General features: G+C 39.0%; 1 long non-coding RNA gene across 2 annotated transcripts in view; it reads right to left on the reverse strand.

Annotated features, from left to right (window-relative positions):
- Positions 1 to 16924: 16924 nt before the first annotated feature.
- LOC121137541 overlaps positions 16925 to 21553 on the reverse strand; it is a 147394-nt gene continuing 142765 nt past the window's right edge. For both annotated transcript variants that reach the window (XR_005874820.1, XR_005874819.1), the window contains one exon: positions 16925 to 17055. This is a non-coding gene — a long non-coding RNA (uncharacterized LOC121137541). The remainder of the gene's footprint in view (positions 17056 to 21553) is intronic.

Consider the following 21553-nt stretch of genomic DNA (forward strand, 5'->3'; position numbering starts at 1 on the left):
GTATATTGCAACAGTGACTAAACAGCATCTCATAATTAATAAGTGTGGTTTAGAGCACACAACCAAGCCATAAAATGCATTAGGAACCTTCTGCTGCCTCCCCGTGTGGTCCTGGCTGCACATGCTGGGCCCTGTGGTGGTGAAAGCAGACACTTGAGCGTTTGAGGTAACAAGAGGCGCTTGCAAACAGCTGCAAAACCCGGTGGCTGCACGGGCTCTCAGAATACTCAATGCTCTTCACCTGCAGGTCCCCCTGAGAACACCATGCAACACCTGCCCAATGGTTCCCGTTTCATACAGGTGGGAAATGGGGACTTAGGAAAGTTAGGAAAGGTCTCTGTCTTGCCTGAGGTACAGAGCTGGCAAGTGCCAAGCCAGCTTCAAGACCTCACCCTTTTCAGATTTTAAAGTCATAATCCAGAAAGAATGACCTGCAGAAGTGGATGCTAACGATGGAGTCAGAGGAGTCAGCGGACGAGAAAAAGTTGACTAGTCTTTTATTTGTGCTCCATCCGGTTCAGCTGATATTTACTTCCCTTGTTTACTCGAATAAGAACCTCCTTGTTGATTAAACACTCTCTCTTGAGGAACTTATACAGACTTTTGTTAGAAATCAACTGGTCCCAAATATTTGACATGAAGTTTCAAATTCAGAACAAATAATGAGAAGTAGGACATAGAACTAATTACCAAACATCCCCAAGCAGGAAATGGCCAGGAAAGAACACTACAGGGGAACACAGTGAGTAGGGATAGGGCACTTAGAAACAGGCACAACATGGCTGCCATCCATCTCGCCTCCTTGTCAAGGAGGGGTAGGAATATTTTGCTAGATCAAGTGCTGCAGGAGTTTTAACTAAACATGCTGTTTAGTCATGCCTCTCTGGACTTGTTCCCTGTGGTGATGCTCTGCTAATCCAAGTCTGAGCTTGGCTGTGTGGTTTGCTTTGGCCAGAATAGTAGCAGGCTTAACATTTTTTTCTTTTCTTGGACTCCTGCCACTGCCATGAGAAGAAACTCATGCTGAACCTGCAGGAGGGTCAGAGAGCAACACGGGGCAGAGCTAAGCTGTCCCAGCCAGCCAATGCCTCTTACTTGGTCAGCACAAATGATCCACAAGTTGACCCCAGACACATGAGCAAGCTCAGGCAAGATCAGCCAAACCTGGCCCACATCAGAACTATCCAACCCACAGGTGAGAAATATAAATAGTTGTTCCATTAAGTCACTGTGTTTGAGAGTAATTGATTAAGCAATATTATATCCACTGCATAAGGTCAGTACAAGAAGTGAAAAATGAATATGAGACACTCAGTATGGCTGTGCATGGTCAGTGTTTAACAAATATAAAAGAAAAAAAATCTCCTTCTTCACCTACTTTCCAAGTCTCTGAAATCCCTGTCACAGCCATGACTTGGTTTGCTTGGGTGGGGGAAAAGACAAAATGACCCGGGTTAGAGTAAATGAAAGTAAGAGAATTTATCTTAGAAATCCTCAGACCACAAGAACTTCCAGCCATGCCATTTGTACAACACACCACTATGCTGTGCACTTCTGCTGGGCCACTCCAGATACAATAATTGCATTGAGCAACCAGTAGCCAATGGATCCCATTCTCCCAGCGCTAGACTGGATAATGGAGGTCATATATTTCATGGGTCCTTTAATTCTCACAACAGCAGTTGCTATTTCCCATTTTATTGTGATCAGACTTCTACCTCCTCAAGTTTGAATAACTTACCAACATTCACATAATTGTGCAAAATATCAATTCACATCTGCCGAATTCCACATTTCATCTTTCCCTGAAGCGTGATGGTTTCAGGGAGAGGCACAGGGGATGAATAAGCAATGAAAAATAGGTTCAGATCAGAAAGGCAGCTTTGGGGTTTGGCCTTTACCATCATTATCCTTCATCACCACTGAGCAATGACCATTCAAATAACCAATTATCACCAAAGTGGTGATTCACATCTCTGAGTTTGTTGAGGCCACACGGTTATCCTCGACTCTTGTTCTTTTAAAGGCCCCTCTCAAAATATCATGAGCAGGATGATGTAAGGCCTTGGCTGCTAAAGGCCTCAAGTCCCAGGCCCCACCTGCAAGGCAATAGTGAATCTCAGGCAATTCATCTGGGTCAATAGTTTTAATAAATAAATAACTCCTCTGTTCCAGAAAATAGAATCTAACAGGAACAGATCTTTCACATAAACACAGCAGCTCCCTCATTTTCACCAGGGTCATTAATGCTTTGCCCAATTAAGGTCCAAAACACAACCCCTGAATAATTTAAACTGAATAAATGAAGAAAATAAATAAATTATACCTACTTATGGAAACTGATTTTTTAAAAGGAAATTAAATGGAAACGTTCCATGTGACCGATGTTTAATTCAACTAAGAGTAGCTAACTTTCAAAGAAAGGGTGGAAAACTGATGTTTAAAAAAAGTTAGACCCACATATGTTTCCCCAACCCCATCTCTGCAGGGAAAACAGGGGCTCTATGGCCCTAGAGCAACTATCACTCTGTGGCCCTAGAGTATATTGCTGAGTTTTTCACATTGCTCTGAAAATTTTGACACAAAAGTAGATGTCACTGCTTCAGTAGAAATTTGTGTTTGGTTGGTTGACTAGTTGGTTGATTGGTTGGTTAGCTGGTTTTGTGTGGAGAGCCTGGGAAGCCTTGAATAAGTGTGTAAAGAAAGGATGAAGTCTTGGATTAATGTATATTGTTGACATGGGCACAGTCATGTCAAAGACCTAATACCTCAAACCCATGGGAATGGAACCCCCCCCCACCAGGCAGGACAAGGCTCAGAGGGATGATTCTGGTCTGAGTCAAATGTTGGCAGTATGTGAAAAAAATCTAGCAACTGTGACTTCCTCCTCCCAGATGTCTACAGCCAGAGACCGCTGCCTACAGACACCTGCTAACTCCGTCCCTGTACACTGAGGGTCTAGGTTATTGAGTAGTCAGCGCCATGCCATCAGAGTGCATATGGCCCCAGGTTTTCTGTATATGTGTCTGTGTGTCTGTCCTTTCTTCATTATGCTGTCACCCCAGTCAGGTCAAGTTTCACCAGTGCTGAGCACAGAAGTTTGGGTTAGGTTTGTTTGTTTTTGTTTTTGACAATGTATTTATTTTTAAACAGAAGTAAGAAATAATTCTTTGAAACCTAATCCAGTTCATGTTCACTGCTGTTTGGGATTTGATATTTTATGCTCAGCAAGGAAGAATGCTGTGATACAAAAAAAAAGAAAGAAAGAAAAAAGAAAAGAAAACCAGATATCACTTATTACAGTGAGACATTATTAAAATAAAACCAGATATAACTCATTACAGTGAGACATTATTCCTAAACATTGTCCCACGTATATGTGTCTATATGGGCATACAAACATACATAAATAGATAGATAGATAGATAGATACATACATACATACATACATACATACATACATACATACATACATAGGTACATAGGTACATAGATAGATACATAGATAGTTAGAGATCCATCCTGGGGTAGTCTCTGTGAAAACAGCCATATAATTCAGCAACACTACTTCCATTGTAAGACAGAATCTCGGTCTCCTTCCTTTGAATCTGAGCACTGACTTCAGTATCAGTGACATTATGTGACTTTCCAGTGCCAATCATAATAGCTTCTGCTTTGTTTGCTAGGATACTTATGTATGAAGGTTGGAGCTTACTTGTGAGAAGCCCAGCTACCTGAGACAACTATGTGGGGGCATTGCAGGCATTTGAAAAGGCTTCACGACATAACGTTGATAGTCTGAGTTAAATCCAACATTTGAGTAAGCCCAGAACCTCCAGATAATCTATTTGCTAGCTGTAAAGTGACTGTATCCCCAAGATTCACCCCTAACCAAGATATTTGGATCTTCCCAGATATAGCCTTAGGTACTGTGGAACAAGGTCAAGTTATTTCCTCTAAGTCTTGACCCAATTCATGGTGACAGAATTCAATAGTGCAATCAAATGGTTGCCTATACCATTAATATTCGGATGGTTTAATATACATTAAGAATAATGAGAACATCTTTATTTTATTTTTCCTACCATAAAGACTAGGAGGAAAGAAATGGGCTGGGTGAGTCAAGGGTAAGTAGCCCTTTTGGGTAGCTCAAATGTTGAGACTTTCAGAGGTAAAGCAATGCAATCAATTTCTAAAAATTGAATCAGTGGAGCTTAGGTACAAGAAATAAAGAAACTTCTAGACTCAGACGGGCTGTAGTTGTAACCATACTTCAAGTGTTTTCCTCCGGGTATCTCCCAAGAAGGCTACTTACCATTTGTACCCCAGAGACCAAGGAAGCCTGCTTTCTTTCAGAGCAAAATGAAAAGAAAGCACCCAAGTCCACCTTCTGCCATACAGTAGAATATCATCCACTGGTAATTGTGGTGGTCGCTCAGGGCTGTGTAGGTTGCTGATAGCTTATACTGACTCTTAATTTGTCGTGTGGTTTCTGTGCATGTAAAATATAAATGGTTATCAACACACATGGAACCACACTAGCCCCGGCACCACCAGCATCTTTGCCGGTGTTGTCATGGGTGCACTGGTCTGCCCCACCTAAATCTAGCCAGCCTTCCATCCCAGTGTTCTACACCATTAAGAGCTGTTAAAGAAACCCTTCCTTTATTCACTACCAACTATGAAGCAGGTACAGTATACTCTACTTCACTGAACTCAGCAAAAGACTGAAAAAGATTTGTTATTTCCAATAGACACCTGGGAAATTTAAAGCTTAAAGGTATTAAGTGACCGGCACCAGGAGATGAAGGAACCTTCTTGTACAGAGTCAAGGAAGTCCTGAGTGAATTCATATTGTTGACAGGCTCACTCTCATATCAAGGATCGCAACGCCTCAGATCCATAGCAATGGTAAGACCTTCCCCAGGCTAGGTTCAGGGAACTGGAGAAGCCTTCCCTTGGTGAGAATACTGGTGTTGATAAAGTGTGCAGAGAGCATCAGCTACAGCTTCCTCCACCAGGATCACTGCGGCCCGGGACTGACACCGTACTGAGGTTCACTGGCCTGCCTCCTCATTCATCAGTATATAATAAACCCACCTCCTCATCCATCTGTATATAATGGTAAACTCCATCAGAGTGCATGACCCACCCAACCCTAGTTTTTCCATACATTTCTTCATTCCAAGTCAAGCTGATCTCCAAGGCGTGCAGGTTTGGCACCTTCTACAAATGAAGGAGCTGAGATTTGAACTGGGGTGTGTCTGATTTTAAATGCTTTTCTAACTAAGCGAAGCAATGCTTCCTCCCTCCCCTCAGCTGTAGGTGTGGGGTTTGGACAGACACAAGGTAGGTGTGTGGCCTTGATTCACCACACTATAACCCCAGTACAAGTTTAGCAGGCAGTTGTTATCAGGCCTCTTGTAACTTCCCAGGCTGGTGTCCTCTGTCTCCCTTATTCCTGTCAGTGCTGGCTGTCACTCTCTGGGGACATTCCTTTCATTCCTTCTTATTTTGTTCCTTTACTACCCCTAAGGGCTCAGAATGAGTCTCCTGTTACAAGTTACCTCCCCACCCTTTCCTCTTGCTCTTGACTTTTCTATATCCAGTTGCTCTGCCATCAAAATCTAGCTCTTCATTACTGCCGAGACACTCCCCCCAAGGCCGCATTTACACCTATAAAGCAGAAAGCCAAAGTTTTGTATCAAGAATTCAAGACTTTGGCGAGGATGCCCTCCATGTCCATTGATAACCTGACACTGACTCCATTACCAGTGTTTTCTGCCCCACCCAGGTCCATGTCTTCATTATTGACCAATGGAGACCAGTCTTCCTGCTACACCTTTGCTGAGATTACATTGTCTACTGTTATGGCCTGGATTGTGAACCTCAAATCTGCAACAATGGAGTCTTAAGACGCAGTACTCCAGAAAGTGGCTGCATTAAAAAGAAGAGGCTTTAGAGAGGTGGGTAAGTTAATGAGGCCCTAGGATGAATCCTGATCCGATCTGGCTGGACTCTTAGAAGAAAAGTTGTACTCACACATAACAGAGAGAAGGGCATAGGAAGACAGAGAAGATTGCGGCTTCTGGTCCAGAGAGTTCTTAGAAGAAGCCAAGCCTCTAGATAGCTTGATCTCAGATTCCTGGTGACCAGAACTGTGCCACCTCCCCATCACACCACACACGAAAGATCTTTCCATCCAACTCACAAAACCCTCCTGGACCAGCTCCTGCCAGCTTCCCCAGACACTCTCTCCTCATCACTGGACATTGATCCCTTGAGCTTTAGTTCTTCTTTAGCTTTAAACCACACCCAGGATGATACTTCCTTCATATCGCCACAAGGCACTCAGAGCTTAATGTCTAGAAGTCACCCAGACACTTTCCAGAATCCTGTCTTTAAATCATCTGCACCACTCCTTGTTAATACTGTTCTTCTGCATGTACTCCCCTTTGTTACTTTCCTCATTAGCTTCCAGTATTACACCAATAAAAGGCAGACTGGAGGAGAGGAGATGCCTGCATGCCCCAGCACAGGAAGGCAATGCCATTTGGCAAACTGTAAATGAAAGAATATTTTGCCTTTACATTTTTCTCCATAACTCATTATTTTTACTACATTCCTAACAGTTGGTTGCAAATCCACTTAAATGGACATTGCTCTCACAAATGTCTAGGATTTCTATGTCCATGCAGCCTGAGTGTGATGATGACAGACTCTTTAATGGGGGCTGGGGAACAGTTCCTGGAGAAGGCAGTGTTTTGAAGAGTAGCTAGCGTGAGTGGTGCTTTCATTTTCTGCTAAGAGAAATTGAAGCAAAAATGTTGCATTACTGGTTTGAGGTCACAGAGTCGGGGCTAGATTCTAGTTCTCTTGAATCTCGGTAGAAAGCAAAGTCATAAATACACAAACACTGGTGCTTCAGATGCCTGGGGCCGGCTGTGCTGGGAGTCAGGACTTGCTTTCTACTCCATCAGGAAAGGGTCCCTTGTAAGAGAGTGAGGCCACAAACATATATTCTCTTTCCTAGCTCATAGAAAGAGAGGCTGCCTGTGCCTGCTCTTTAGGCCCCTTCTGAGGATGATAAGCTGGCCTTCAAGAGCACTCCAAGGAAACCATTCTGCCTAAGTAATTTTAAAATTTTATATCTTTCAATTTCTCAGTATTTAAGAATTTCTTTTCCAGGTTGGCATGGTTATGGGTAGTGAATCATGTGTCCAAAGGGAAAGGATATATTATACCACCTTCCTATGACATTCTGCAACATCTGGGAATGTCAAAAGCAGTGTGGAGTGGACTGCACATGATAAATGGTAGGTATTCACCAGTGGAGGAACTGAAGAAGGTTGTAAACGTGGTGCCATGCCTCAACGGTGATGTGTGGTCCCATTCCTGCTCTAGTCCACTAGTAACCTAACATTGGAACCTAACAGCATTATTGGAGACTTGACCTTTCTTTAATTTCTTTAAATTTTGATTTAGAGTTGGAGAATGAATACTGCTAAATGAGACTATTAAATTCCAACCTAAATACATTCCCTTCAAATTTATCTGAATGTTGAATTAATCCTGCAGCTGCCTAGAAAGAATGGTGTGATGGCATACTCAAAAATTAGCTACATAAACAATGGTGAGATTGTTGAGGATTTACATGTTTGTCCTTTGCAAGCAAAGATTGGGACTTCTTTTAAACCTTTTAGAGAAATTAGATACTTCTATCATCAAAGTGTTTGAACAGGCCCACAATTAATGAATTATCTAGTAGTCATTTTCTTTGTTAAAGTGTGTTTGTCATATAGATTCTTTTCAGATAGTCAGTGCTAATTTACAGACATCAGGCACCTGCATGAAAGGAAACTTCAAGACAAACAACGAAGTTCCGAAGATAATGTGTTAGAAGATCAGAACAAAGAGGTTGGAGAGATGGCCCAGCAGTTAAGAGCACTGGGGCTCTTTGGCAGGACCTGGGTTCAATTCCCAGCACCCACATGGCAGCTCACAACTGTCTGTAGCTCCAGTTCCAGGGGACATGACACTCTCGCACATAATAGATACAAGCTAAACACCAGTTACATTAAATAAATAAATAAATCTTAAAAGAAAAAAAGAAAAGAAGATCAGAACAAGCTCTAAATAGTCTAAAAATGACAGTTGAGATACTGCGTGCTCCGTGTGGCATGCGGCAAGCTGCTAGACAAAACTCATGTGGAAACTCGATTGGAAGGGTCAGGAATAAAGTGTTCTAATTTTTGTGTGTTGTCCAAAAGCATAGACACTGACCACTCGTCAATATTTCTCATGAAAGTGTTCTTATCAAAAACTGTGAGACTGGGCCTGTGAGACGGTCCAGTGGATAAAGGCGCTTGCTGCCAGGCCCAATGACACAAAGTTGGTACCCAGGAAGCACAGGGTAGAAGAAGAGAATAATCTCCTAGGGCTTGCTGTCAGGCCTCCACAGAAGCATCATTACATGTGTACCATGGCATGTAAGCCAACACCTCTTCAACACAGTAAATAAATAGATAGTAAGTGTACTTTTTTAAGTTGAGGGTGAAAATTTAACAAGATAAAGAACAAATGGCTCAGCTTGCAGAAACTTACTGAGAAAACAAAAACAGAAGAAAACGTCATCTATCCAATAAAGCAATGACTCTCAACTTTCTAATGCTCCTCATGCAGTGATGGTGACCCACAGCTATAAAATTATTTTTGTTGCTACTTCATAAATATAATTTTGCTACTGTTATGAATTGTAATGTAAACATTTATGTTTTCTGATAGTCTTAGGCGAGCTTGCCCTGTAAAAGGGTCCTTCAACCCACCAAGGGGTTGTGTCCCACAAGTGGAGATCCCTGTAATAGACAATAGTAAAGGAACAGAGCTAATGCTTGCAGGCACCTGAGAGATGGCTCAAAGGTAAGAGTGCTTGCTGCTCTTGCAGAGTACCAGAGTGTCCTTCCCAGTACCCCATCAGAAGCTCCACCCATCTGAAACTCCAGTTCAAAGGGATCCAATGCTCTCTTGTGGTCATCATAGGTGCCTCACGTGTGCATGCACAAGCTTCACACACACACACACACACACACACAGATAAAAACTGAAAAATATTTGTATAAAAGCACACAGACAGAAGACTGATTAGTACAATGTATATTGAAGTGACAAACTCAAATATACTACTACTAAATAGAAAATGATTAGTCTCGTGCATTAATTATAGAGATTAGAAACATTTTAATGCTGCCTTAAGCTGTTCATAAGTCATATGCTTACAAACTACAGTACAAAAAAAGTTGAAATTTATAATATGGTAGATGGTAGAGTACATATTTATATCTGTATGTTATCTGTATCATGTGCATATATGGTACACACACATATGGAAACACACACACACACACACACACACACGATTATACATCCTAAGTGGGACATTTCATTTCTAGATAAGACAGAATTTAAGGCAAAAAAGTATTATTAAAAATGATTACTATATGAAAGTAAAATTTCAATTTGTTGGGAAGGCATATTAGTTCTATGCTTTTCTTAAATTTAATAACATAATCTCAAAATGTATAAAACAAAATATATCATAAAAATCCAATTAAAAAATCATAATAAGTGTCACTATCATACTGTATTTTTTCAATCTGTGAGTCAAACTAATACAATTTAGTAAAGCTAGAGGGAATCTGAACACCACTCTTACATTTTTTTCTCAAGTGACAAACTAAAATGCAGCAGTTAACACTTAGAGGAGATACAGCTTCATTGTCAAACACCAGCCAAAGATTCGCAAAGCAAGTCCCAAGAAATACCAAAGAATATATCATGTAGATAGTATTCTAATACCATTAGTAAAATACAATTAATAACAAGAATTCTTTTAAAGTATTGACACAGTTTAAGATACGGGAACACATATGAGTGGTTACTAATCCACAGGGAAAGTAAAAACAGAAATAAAAAGCGTTTAGAACCAAAAACTGGTGAAAATACTGTCCAGAGCTTACAGAAGATGCTTAAGCATTAGTGAGAAACAGTAACTTGAGGGCATCCCAGAAGGAGGAAGGCTGGTGTTTCCCACTGCACATTCGAATTAGGATGTTGGCAAATGAATAAAAATAGTTAAGATTGTGCAATACCACTGAGTGACACAGCAATGAAGCATAACAGAAAACCAAGAAATAGACAAAACATTAACACGTACATAGATGACAAGGGAGAAATATGAAGTACCACTCTGTCAATGGTAAGTGAAAGAATACTAGATGGAAGGAATGCTTAGGTGTGAATGTTTAAAAAACATTTCTGTAATAGAGATAGGGAAGAATGTATTAAACAAGCAGCAAAATACATGAATTATTGAGGAGAATATTGATATATTCAGAACATTGAGAAGAAGAGCCTGTGTTCATTTTGACTCTAAAAATAAAGTGAAACAAGACACTACTGGCTGAAGATTAGCATCTGCAACTGTGATGAAGAATTGGTCTGAGAATTTATGAAGAATTCTGGGGATCCTTAAGAAAGGAATAAACAATTAAGAAAATTTACTTGTAATCCATTGAAATGTAAATGGCAAATAAACAGTAAAAATTGATGATAAATATCCTGGGTCATTAGGGAAATAGAAATTCAAACCATGAACATGTCACTTTATCCTTACCAAATCAGTAAAGCTGTAAAGGTTTAATAACAGTGGATGGTAATGAGAGTGAAGAATGTTGGGACTATCCAGGCATGCTTATTAAGAATATCCTGGTACAACATTCAGAGAACATCACATAAATGCTACTAAAATGGAATGAGCAATGGCATGTAGTCACAGCACTGGTATGACAAAGTGCCAGACACTGGCAGGTCAAGAGCAGTAGACATCTGTTCTGCCACAATGCTAGAGGCTGGAAATCCAAAGTCAAAGTGGTGGCTGTACCATGCTCTCTTTGAAGCCTCGAGAGGTATCTTTCTAGTCTCTTCCCTTTCGGGTGACTCCGGATGTCTGTTGGCTTGTGTGGCCAACTTGCTCTAGTCTCTGCCTTCCCTTTCATAAAGGAGTTTTCTCCATCTAATAGTCTTCAACCTGACCATCTCATTAGAGAATCAGTCACACTGAATTAGGAGCCTATCATATACCACTGACCTCATCTTAACTAATTACATACACAATGATGGTTTCCAAATACGCCCATATTCGGAGGTACCACTTTTTTTGTTTTTTTTTTTTTGTTTTTTTTTTTTTTACAAGTCAGGGTTTCTCTGTATTGTTTTTTAGGCTGTCGGTCCAGCCTGGCCTCGAACTCACAGAGATCCGCCTGCCTCTGCCTCCCGAGTGCTGGGATTAAAGGCATGCGCCACCACCGCCCGGCTTTCGGAGGTACCACTTTTAAAGAAGACAAAAATTTACCTGTAATGCCAAGTTATGAAACATCTTACAAAAACAAACAACACATAATACGCATTTAATATTTTCTTTAATTATGAATTAGGAAAACTTCAAATGCTTTCAACAGAACATGAGTTTGTTGCGATATTTTCATTCCAAGGAATATTATGTAACAGTTAAACCAAATACGGCTTCTCATATAAAATGGGACAATCAAAGTCATGGTGACAAAGTATAAGCTAGAAGTTTCCAACTTCAGCAGTAGGATGGGCAGAAATGGATGTACCAGACAGAACAGTTTGAAACATCTGGCTGAGCTGAGGCAAAAAACAAGGTTTCCGAAAGACCCAGAGTGAAGTAAAGTGGGAAGTCATGGAAGCACATGAAACAAACCCTGGCAATGGGAGGGATTTGTGCAGCCTGAGCCTTTTACTCAATCAGTTCACAACCTAAAGTCTAAAGGTACCCTACAATAGCAGCTTTACAAAGACACTGATGAGACCCAGTGTTTAAACCTTAGTCCTGGGTAGATGAAGAAACAGTAGCTCCCTTGAACATTCACCTATAACCAGTGTGTGTGTGTGTGTGTGTGTGTGTGTGTGTTTCATCAATTTTTCTTGGGCATTCTAGAAGAACTTGAAGCAGAAATTTAAAATTTCAAGGTACTAATACCAGCAAGCAACAGAAACAAATGTATTCACCAAGGAGTATAACTTCACATGGGTTGTTTGGGGTTAAATACACAGCATGAATTTTAAAACTAACTATACAGAACTGAGTAGGAAGCAGCAAGAACAACATATCACAAACTCGTCACATAACTAGAATCCAGAAAGGTGAAATCTAAATAATTAAAAATACATACCCTAAGATATAAGAGTTTAAAAGCATTCTAGGAGCCACTAATGAATAACCAGAAATGTCATTGTCAAAATAAATACCCCAGCTGGGGAAATGACTCAGTGGGTAAAACTGTGTCTCCCAAGCCTGAGGACCAGAATCCATATCCCAAGCCAGGTGTGGTGACTCACACTTGGAAGAATGCAGCAATGCCAAGATGGGAGGCAGAGACAGGTAGATCCCTGGGAACCTAATGGCCAGCTAGTCTATCTCACTTGGTGAAATTGTAGGTCAATGAGAAACTGTCTTAAACAAAAGGTGGAAGACCCAAGGTTATCTTCTTCGTTACACACACACACACACACACACACACACACACACACACATACACACGTTTACACTGCCCAAAATGTACGTGTGTGTGTGTGAAAAGAATTTTAGAAATAAAAAATATTTGTGGAAATAAAAAGCACCAAATGTACAAATCAATCAACAAATCTTATATAGCTGAGAAGAAATGTTTATATAAAAAATAGTTTCAAATAAGTACCTAAGATAATGAGAGTAAAAAGATACAAGGGTAAGAGTACTTGAATGATGGGAAAGAATCTTGTCTTAGCAGACTGCAGAACACAAGAGAGAAACACTAGTACAGACAATATAAAAGCAGAAAGTGTTTAGGAATATCCCAGAAATGCTGAGAACCACAGAGTCGTGAGTACAGAATTTCTGATACGTACAAAATAAAGCAATGTTTTTGAATCCAGACCAAACTACATAAAAGTTTAACCCAAACAGTTAATAGAAAAAAATCACAGGCTACCAGAGAGATAAATGGCAAATGGGTGACTTGATGCTGACTTTGCTGTGGTAATAGTAGGAGTCAATATGCAGGGGCTGGATGAAGATGACTTCCAAGCTACCTCTCTAAAAAATTAAAATGGAATGTAGCCATCTGCAGGTAAAAGAGGAATGCAAGAGTTTATTGCCTAAATGATTCTTGCTTATAGCACTTGTAAAGAAACAAGGAAAGCAGTCACAGACGCCAGAAGGAATGCTGTGGTGGGCACCATTATCCTTGGGACCTCTGCCTTACACAGAGAGGTGACGCGGAGGTGAGTTAGTGCAATGTGCAGACTGACGATGGAGAGTAAGAGCCACTAGCCATGGGATGTAGATAACTTATAAACTGAAAAAGGCAAAATCATGAAGACTTTCCCCAAACTTCCCTGGTTTTAAGCCCAGGGAAACATCTTGGTTATAGTGCTACAAAATTATGAACACGTTTTGTTCTGAAGCACTAAATTAGTGATTTTTTACAGAATTGATAAGAAACTAATACAAACAAGGAGTAAAGGTATTGATAGATACTTGTCTAAATATAAACAAATAGTTACAATATAAAATAACAAGGTTAGTTTCTGTTTTGAAGGAAATAGACTGCATTTTAAGTATTGAACAATACTATGTAATTTCTAGAAAATAAACTGTCAAAAAACTATAAAGAGATTAAAACTCCACAGTTATTTCAACAAGGAAATTAATATAGGTAGTGCTTATCAGGGAAATGGAATAGGAGTTAAAGAGACTAATAAATCATATGGATATAACATATATGAGAGATAGCCAATATCCTTTGGGTTGGATTTAGTGCCCAAGGGTGAGATTTCAGTTTTCTTAGGGCTCAGATGCAAACATCACCACAGAAAGCAAAACCTGCCTCAATAGCGGGTGGAGAATAATGTGGGTTTAGTGTTATTGGGACCTGCTGGGATCTATCCTCCAGGATATAAGTAGAGGTCATGATGAAATAGTTATGAAGCCTTAGAACTCAGAGGTTCTAGGGGAAGCTGCTGCCAGATAATGAAATCATAGGCTGGAATCATTGTTCCCTGTGGTTCAAGGCTAACTACATGGGCTGAAAATCAGGTGGAGTCACTATAACCTGCTATAATTTGTAAGCTGTCCATTTCATCCTCTGAAAAGGGAAGCATAGAAGGTGTGACTACCAAGCAAATATAGTCTTAAAGTAGCATTCAAATTAATACAAACAAAAGAGCACACACAAAAAGAAAAAATAAAGTATTCTCACAGAAAAGTAACAAAGTGAACAGACAACCTAGAATAGAAAAATAGAATAGAAAAAGGAGTTAATAACTAAAACATATAAACAACTTGAAAAAATAAACACTGAATCATTTAATCAATATGTGAAACAAAAACACCAAATCATCTAATCAATGTGTGAAACAAAAACATCAAAGCATCTAATCAATATGTACACTGATGAGCTGAGCAAATAGTTCTCAAAATAAGAAAAATAACTGGCCGGTTAACATAGGAAGAAATGTCTAACACACATCTGATGTGGGGTAATGCTCTTATACACTGTAAAGATTTGTCACTCATATTGATTTAATAAAACACTCCAGGCAGGAAGTATAGGCAGAGCTACTAGACTAGGAGAATTGGGAAGAGGAAAGGCAGAGACACAGTGGTCAGCCAGATGCTGAGGAAGCAAGATGAGAATGCCTTACTGAGAAAAGGTACCAAGCCACGTGGCTAAAAATGGATACGAATTATGGGTTAATGTAAGTTGTAAGAGTTTGTTAGTAAGAAGCTGGAGCAATAGGCCAAACAGTTCATCATTGATATAAGCCTCTGTGTGTTCGTGAGACTGAATGGCTACAGGACCCTCAGGAAAGAAACTTCAGTCTACACCCATCACCATCAGAGAAATGAAAATTGAAGCTTAATTTTATGACAGCCAGAGTGGTTATCACCATGCTAACTAACAAGAAATGTTAGTGAAGATATGGAGTGAAAGCAACTTCTGTATGCTGTTGTTAAGAGTATAAATTAGTATATCCACTCTGGAAAACAGTGTGAGTTGTTTTCCTCAAAATACAAATAATAAGATGACCATGTGGCCCAGTGGTATTATTTTTGGTATATACGCCCACAGGGATCCAAGCCAGAACATCAAAGAGATATTTGCATACCTGTGTTTACTGCAGCACTGTCCACAATAGCCGAGGTGCAGAATTAGTCTAGATGTTCATCAATGGGTGGATGGATAAGGAAAATGTGGTTTTTATACATAATGGCATTTTTCAGCTGTAAAGGAAATGAAGGTATACTGGAAAATACATGCAACTGGAAGATTATCATACTGTGAATATCATGTCTTTTATCATACGTATGATCTATGTAAAGTCATATGTTTACAAATGACCTGAAAGGAGAAATAAAATTGTAGGTGAATGGAAAGGGGACTAATGGGAGTTGCTTGAGTGTGATGGGGAGGAAATAAAGATATGGAAGGAATTTGCTCAAAGCATATTATATAAGTTATGGCTTTATGAAAAAGAAAGGAAAAATAAAATGCAATGCACATACACAATAGAGTTTTAGTTGACTGTCAATAGGAATGAAATTATGTCAAATGTGTGAGACTGGAGACCATCATGTAAAGTGAAATAAGGAAGACCCAGAAAGACAAATATTGCATGTTCTCTCTCATCTGCTGAATGTAGATTTTTTTAATTAAAAAAGAGACATGAGACAGAAGGAGGGCTTCTTAGGAAGAGAAAAGGGACCAGATAGAGAGAAAAGCAAGGGAAGGCACTGAGCACAGTGACACATGTATGAAAACGCCATTATTTCTCTCTGTTAATTTTAAAACGATAGTAAATGATATCAAACTTTCATTTCTTAAATTAAAAGATAAAATCTAGGAACTGGAGAGATGGCTGTGATTTGGCTTCCAGCATTCATGTCGGGTGGCTCACAACTGTCTGTAATGCCAAGTCTAGGAGATCTAATGCCCTCCTCTGGTGTCACACATGCATAAATTCACATGCAGACACACATAAAAGTGTAAAGCATACAAACTAAAACATGAGTTACAAAATTCAACACCTTGTATATATTTATTAAACTATACTACATCAAATATAATACATATGCTATATATTAATCAATTCAGTTATTACTAAATTACTGCTTAGAGAGAAAGTATAGCCCTAATTCATTCATTAGAAAATGTTTTTAATTTGTATTTAATGGGTTAAAAGCATTCTACATAAGAAGTAAAAAACACTATAATACCATAAACAAGTAGAATGAAAGGAATAATAATGATTTACAAGAGAAATCAGTGACAAAAAAGAAACAAAAGATTAATAAAACTGAAGACAGTGCTTTGAAAACATTGAATTAGGCAAAACTCTGGCACTATTAATCTATAAAAGGGAATAAAATGCACATTAGCACTCCTAAGAATGATATGAAGTATAAAACCAAGTGTGCTAAAGATAATTAAAAGATAATAAGCTATTTTATGAATAATATATGCTAATAAAATTTTAAACTCTGATGAAATAAATAAATCCTAAAAAACTGAAGATCATCTTAAAATGTTGAAATTATTTAACATATTTTGCAAGCTTGAAATCATTCTAGTGTAAAGGAAAGTAGTAAGAAATGACGATGGGGAAAGTTCTTCTGTATATGTTTCTCTTATTGGTTAATGAATAAAACACTGATTGGCCAGGCAGGATGGTAGGTAAGAGTAGGAGACAAGAAGAATTCTGGGAAGTATAGGCAGAGAGGAGTCACAATGTGATCCCAGGAAGTGATGTAGCTGGGCAGAAACTGCCACTAGCTAACCATAAAGGTCTGGAGGTCTGCATAGACAGGCAGGAAGTGACATAGCTGGGCAGAATCCGGATTAAAGCAGGAACAAACAGGAAATAGTTCTCTTCTCTACTGAGATGCTGAGCAGTCATCAAGTCGCAGGCAATGGAGCTGCAGGTCCAGCATTCCTGTTAAGATAAGATCATGTGGAAATACTTAGATTAGTAGTTGTGGGTTAATAATTAAGTCACAGCTATCCAGTAAGAAGGTCTAGCTAACAGCCAACAGTTTCATAACTAATATAGCGTCTCTGTGTTCATTTGGAGCTGACAAGGCTCTGGGACCAAGCTGACTGGAAGAATGCTTGCTACAAAATGGAAATTGTAGCATGTGCTTTTTCCTTAGCACTTACATCAATGAAAAAAGCCAAAAACAAACAAACAAACAAACAAAACATAGACTTTCAAGCCTGTGACATTTGGAGCACTAGGGATATGCGAGTCCAGGTTGCCATTAGGTTGCAGAGTTGTAGTGATGAACTGTGCCTGAGAATGGTACCAAGGGCATGCTTAGTAAAACATTTTTGAGGGTAAAAATCAGCACATCTACAACTAACTCCTATGGTCCCAGAAAATATGTGTCCAGGTGTAGTCATGCATATATTTGCGTGTCTATGAAGAACAAAGGAGAGATGGAAAGAAAAATAAAAGAAAATAGTTCCATGCAAGCAGGTGAAACAAAGTGGTGAGTTTTGACAAGCCATGTGTTAAAGGAAGTGTTCATTAAACTGGTCTTGTCACTTGTCAGAAGAACTGAAAAGTATAATAACAATTTAAATGTAATTTCACAATATAAAATACATTCCATACAAATACAATGAAGCATTATTAAGAATTCTCTAACAATATAGGAATTGATCCAATGATTTTAATATTTGAGCTCAGGTAGAGAAAATTGAATACTCTATTGAACTTACAGGAAGCTGATAATTTCTGTTTGGCATAAAAATTTCTGAAGAATGGGAAAAAGACAGGAATAACTCCAAATTAATTTTGAATTTCCATAGTATTGATGACCAAATCTGACAAGGACAGTGGAGCAAAAGCCAAACTGAGGGGCCAGGTCACTCATGAACATAGCTGAAATATCCCTCTTCCCCGAAAGGATCAAGTTGACTTAATGGAGTGTTGAAAATCAGGGCTGATTTCAGAAATGCAAAGTTCATTTAATTTTACCAAATAGAGTAATATAATTCACCATATTAACATATTTAAAGAAATAAATGGAATGGTAATTTAAGAGATGCAGGAAGGTATTCTAAAATCCAATATCTAGTCATGACTTTTAAAATCTCAGGAAACTATAGATAGACACTTCCTTCCCCTTACATGATGAGTAGATGTATGTCTGCATACATACATCTATATGTGTCTTTATATAAATATGTAGTATGCATTATTCACTAATGATTATTAATTGTGTATGAAGTATCATCTAAAATTGAGAAGTGCTGTTAGGCTGTTCTTGTGTTACCTGGACTAAGAAAAAGATGACACCTTTCCCATTTGGGCTGAGCTTCATCCTGGAGGACTTAGTAAGCATGACTCAGAAATAGAAGGAAGAGGAAGGTGTAAGGACTAGGGAGGAGAAGAAAAAAGAAAGGGTCAACTTCTATGACGCACATGAATGAGGCAAGTATCTAGAGACAGGGCGTTAGAGTCAGTAAGAGCCTGAGTAAGACTGATACAAAAACAACGCCCATATGAAAGAACCACAGACAACTACAAACCAAAATGATTTTTAACTTTAGGCACTCAAAATATGAAATAAATGAGAATAAATAGATGAGACTTCTCAGTAGACATTATAAAACATTGTCAAAAAATACTTTAAAACTGTTGTCTGTTGTAAAGATGTAATTTCTCCAAAACATACATGTTACAGGAACCCAATTAAGAATCAAAAGCAGCTTGTTGCTTGTTTTGTAGACCTATTAAGTCTAGTCTAAAATGTGCTTATAGATATAAGAAAAGAAAAAACTCAATATATTCTCATGCAAATATTCTAACTATGTTTCTTAAAAAACGTATATAAATCTGTGCTTGATGGCTTGGGCTTGTAGTTCTTACATATTCAGGAGGTTAAAGAAGGGTGATAGCAAGTTCAAGGCCTGCATGGACTGCAGAGTAATATCATAACTTAGGGAGACACTATCTCACATAAAATCAAAAATGAGAAAGGGCAGGAGAAGATTTAGCTCAGAGGTAGTGATAATTTTTAATTAAATTAAGGAAGTTTTTTTAAAATAAGGACTAACTGTAAAAGGAAAGTATCAATAGATGTGACTGCGTTAAAATTAAAATGTATGTGCTTATCTATTAGCATAAGAAAAGTTAAAAAGGGAGGCACTCATGTTAAAAAAAAAGTTGTGTGTTGTATACTTCAGTGATATCTTGTTTATACTCTAACAAATAAAGCTTGCCTGAAGATCAGAGAGTGGAGCTAGCCACTACTTAACCATAGAGGTCTGGAGGTCTGGACAGACAGACAGGAAGTGATATGGTGGGAGGAGACAGGAACTCATTCTCTTTTCAGCTAGCAAGTTGAGTAGGTGACTGTGGTTTTGCTCCCTCATTTCTCTGATCTCTCAGCATTTCCCCCCTATATGTGACTCCAGGTTTTAATTATTAAGACCTATTAGAACTTGTGTTACAATAGACACTAACTTATAATGAGAAGAAGGACCATCAGAATGTCTGGAATTAAGTCTGATTGCATCAGACTTTATTTGTGGCAATGGAAATCGCTACAACTCTTTGACCATTTTCTGTGTAGTGAACTTTAAGGTGCATATCTAGTGACCCATCCATACCACTCCTAAAGTATCATTTATGCCTATGAATCAAGATGTACATAGAACAGTGTTTGTGGGGTTCTGTTGGTAACAGTTAAATGAGAAGTACTCCCCAAAGTCCAGCTACAGGAGTAAATCAACTGTGAGAACTTCTCACTCAGTGGAATGCTATAGAGCAAAGAAAACTAACCGCAGCCACAAGTTTACCAATACATACAACACTGAGCAAAAGAAAGCCAACACAACCAACTCCGCAGCATCATTCAGTTTATATGAATTATAACATAGGTAAAAGTAAGTTATATTGTGAATGCAAATGTATGTATGAAATCTACATACCACAAAAGTCTCTATGGCAAAAATCAAGATAAACTTCACCTGCAGAGCTTAAGACCCCCCTAAAGGAAAGGACCAAATCTTTTCATCTTCATCTCTAATGTTTAGCAGAAACCAGATACATACACAGTTAGCATTGGAGAGACTTCTTTATTCGGCTGTTATTTTTATGAGAGCTTGGTTGTTGTCTGTTTCAGTGCTACACTAATCTCCATTCCTGGTAGCAGGTTCTAGACAGGACATTAACAAAACTGCTCCTGCTCATGATGGCTCCCTCATATGTGCTATGGGAAGTACTTACTGTCAGGTGTCATATTCTTGTAGGCAGTGATGTATTTTAGTTAATGACCATTTTGTTTAAAAAAATAGCATTCGAAGATCCTTTCCATTGTATTCTCACTCTGCTTGTCACTTTCCTAAGTCCAACATAGCCTGTCCCAGTGTTTCTATAACTTTGAACTGTTGTCACCTAGTTCTTCAGGAAAATTCCAACCTAGACAGTTCTCCCCCAAAGCACAGACAGCCTCCAGATGATATTTGAGAGGTCATCATGACAGAGGGTAGGGTGAGCAGGCAAGAGACAGTGACCACAGAGCTGAAGACATTAAATAATGGTCTGTTGTTAAATACACCACATCTCTTGTGAAACCACATGACTTTGCTAACAAGATTCTTAAGTCTGTTAGCTGAGCGGTCATGGAGGAGGTGTGTGTGACACCATTTGACTATTTGAAGAGGGAGGAGAGATCAGCCAAAGATCTCAAATCTTATCGCCTTTACTTATTATTACTATTACACAATACTTAACTATAGGAACAAAATGTACTATTGTCTCTCTCACTCATTTTCTCTCCCTGCCTGCTAGTCTGTATATAGCAGAGATTAGGAAATTGTGGTTATGTGACATTATGTGACATTATTATACATGGAAGGAGATACTGCATCTTTGAAGGAGAACTGAGACAAAAAAGGGTGGTACCAATCTCTCTAGTGAGGGCAGCAGATGGAGGTAGCCTCTGACTGGAGAAATTCAGCCCAGGTCTCTTGTAGGAAACCCCAGTGTATAGAGATGTCCATGACTTTGTGTTCCTTTCTTTACAGTTATTCAGAAATTTAAAGCAGAGTCTTGGTTAAATATTCCTAGATGATGACAGCTGCTACCCTCAGGAAAATTAGTGAAGAGCTTTAAGCCATCAGGATTTAGGAGAGTGGCATCACCTAAGGTCACCACAGTGCTGGCTGTGGTGACCTGCCAAGGGCTTTCAAGAGGGTACTAAATATAGAAGACAAATAAAGGCTGTAAAGCCAGTCATCCCTCCTCTATCCAAGTGCCTCCTTGCAGGGCCAGCACCACAGGCCAGCGTACCTGTTCTCTTGGGTAAATGACTTGGTTGCTATCTGGAATAAGATGGTGGGTGAGCATGTCTCTGCTTCTCCCTACGAGACTATATATTTCTAGAACTCAGAAGAAAGAGATGCTGAGGAAGTTGTGTAGT

The sequence above is a fragment of the Mesocricetus auratus genome, unplaced genomic scaffold (assembly GCF_017639785.1).
Source record: "Mesocricetus auratus isolate SY011 unplaced genomic scaffold, BCM_Maur_2.0 Super-Scaffold_100691, whole genome shotgun sequence".
Classification (NCBI taxonomy): Eukaryota; Metazoa; Chordata; class Mammalia; order Rodentia; family Cricetidae; genus Mesocricetus; species Mesocricetus auratus.